Source organism: Perognathus longimembris, chromosome 12 (genome assembly GCF_023159225.1).
Source record: "Perognathus longimembris pacificus isolate PPM17 chromosome 12, ASM2315922v1, whole genome shotgun sequence".
Classification (NCBI taxonomy): domain Eukaryota; kingdom Metazoa; phylum Chordata; class Mammalia; order Rodentia; family Heteromyidae; genus Perognathus; species Perognathus longimembris.
This window is the reverse complement of record NC_063172.1, coordinates 30,734,371-30,736,771: the sequence shown is the minus strand read 5'-3', so window position 1 is coordinate 30,736,771 and position 2,401 is coordinate 30,734,371.

The following is a 2,401-nucleotide window of genomic DNA, read 5'->3' as shown; positions in this document are numbered from 1 at the left end:
GCTAACCAGGACATAGGTGGGGCAGAAGCAAAGACCTTTCAAAGGCCCGATGGCAGGAAAGATGATACAATATCTGAGGAACAGAAGGCAGGGTAACCATCCCATGATGTCCCTTCTTCTTAGTTTATCTTTCTGTGCCAATCTTTTTCCACGACAGCTCATCAAAACTATCATGAGCCAGGAGCCAGTGGCTCATGCTTGTAATCTTAGTTACTTAGGAGGCAGAGATCAGGAAGAACATAGTTTGAGGCCAGCCGGGGTATAAATGTTGAGTGAGACTTCCTATCTCAATAACTGGACGCAGTAGAGTAGTATGCGTGTGTATCATTCTATCATCTGCACGGGAAGAATAAATAGTTGGATCAAGGTCCAGACTGGCTTGGACATGCATGTGAAATACTATTTAAAGAAAATAACAAAGGTAAAAGGGCTCAAGTGTAGCGTGCATAGGTCTTGAGTTTAACCCTCAGTACGGCAAATGAAAAACTGTGATAATAGTCACTTTTTATCAGCATCAGAAAGGAAGGCACAGCACTGGCATTTCTCTGGCTGTGTTTCTAAGATCCTCCAGGATAAATCCCTAAGACTAGGACACAGATTTTCTAGACACGATTCCTCTCAACAGCCACACTAAAATATAATTTAAAATAGTCTGCCTTTCACTATGTAAGGTCCTGGGAAATTTTGCATGTTGTTTATAATCTCAGAATACATTAAAAAAAACAAGCTTCATTAAAAAGATAAATACCTAAACACACAAAGAATAACACCTTGATGGGCTGGTTCATGATACAAAACAAGCTCTTTTCCAGGAAGGCTGCTTCTGAATGAGCCTCCACCCTTGTCTACAGGCCAGCCCACTTCCTGGTGCTGTGGTCACTGGCTTCTTTGAATCCAGATCCAGTCCATAACCACTTGTGAGACCACAAATCAAGATGTAAAGCCCAGCTAGTCAATTCCTGTAAACCCTTCATCTGCTTATAATGTTTAAGGTTACAACAGATCCCGGAGGGCAGGGAAAGTCACTGTATGCTGGACTAACTCAGCAGCACTAAAGTGTCAAAAGGCTGGCTCCAATTTGGGGTTATTGTTCTGGGGAGAGAAGGGGTGGGTGATATTGTGTGAGGGTTTTGTTGCTATCCAGACTACAGTGTATTTTGGAACAGGTTCTTCTAAGAAGTTTCATGGGACATTGAGAACATCATGTATTTGCAGGTCAATTTTTCCTGGAATACAATACAAGTCACTTGAAATCCATCAAGCAATCCATTTGCCTCCCATTCACAAGCTTTGTTTGACTTCTGGGAGCCTTGAGTACCTAAGCAACACTAAGATATATTGTTGCTACAAAGTTCAAAACTAAACTCCTCCTGACTGTGTCAAGTTGGATGTACTTCAAAGCTCCCAGAGCAGGCCTGGGTAATGCAATTTACATCCCTGGAGGCTTCTATTCTGTTCATGTCCTCCAGAGGAGAGGCAAGACACTCCTGGATCCTTGCATTCTGATCCAAAAGGTTCCCTAGAATTGGGACTCACAAGTGAAGAAGCCAGGAAGGAGCAGATTTCAGGTTGAGGAGCTAAGTTAAAGCTACAGTGTGCCACTCTGGAAGGCCACCTGGAAGCAGTACCAACTGGCCCTACCTCCCATTAGTTCACTAAAGGAGAATGACCAGATTTCTTTCTTCTGTACTCTTTCTTTGGTTGGGCATGCCCTGAGTACTTACAGTGTTGTTGGGAGAGAGATGAATTAACAATGGGAACTACTTTGACAATGGTATTTTTTTAAGCCATGAATATTGAGATCTGATTCTTGGCTGTCTTATCTCCAAGCATCTCTCTGAAATCAACTTGACCATCAGCCTCTGCCCCCCAGCTGCCCACACGGAGGCTGAGCCTCCCTGGGCACCCTCGGGCTTCCATCCTTCACCCTCGCATTTCCCCCATCAGGCATGCTCACTCACAGTGGCATATTTCAGCCCAGGAGCTGTTGACCCTAATCTTTCATTAGAATTCATGAGGCATTTCTTTTGAGCTACCTATGCCTGGGCCCTAGCCCAAATGCTTTCACTCAATTGATCCAAACAATCAATAATTCATAGTGTAACAAACATGTCTGGTGACTTTAACTGACAGCCCTGATTCTGTTTTTTTAACCGTTGTTTTGGAAGCTCACAATTTAAAATCACAATAATAATCAATATGTATTGAGCATTACAGTGTACCAGGTATTATGATAGGTGCTTAAATGCAGCTTTCATGTATTCCTCACAACAATCCTGTGATATACGTGCTTATACCAGCTTCTTTGGCAGAGAGCAACTGAGGCCTTTAAGCACCTTACTGCCCAACACACACACACACACACACACACACACACACACACCTGAATGACAAGGGCAGG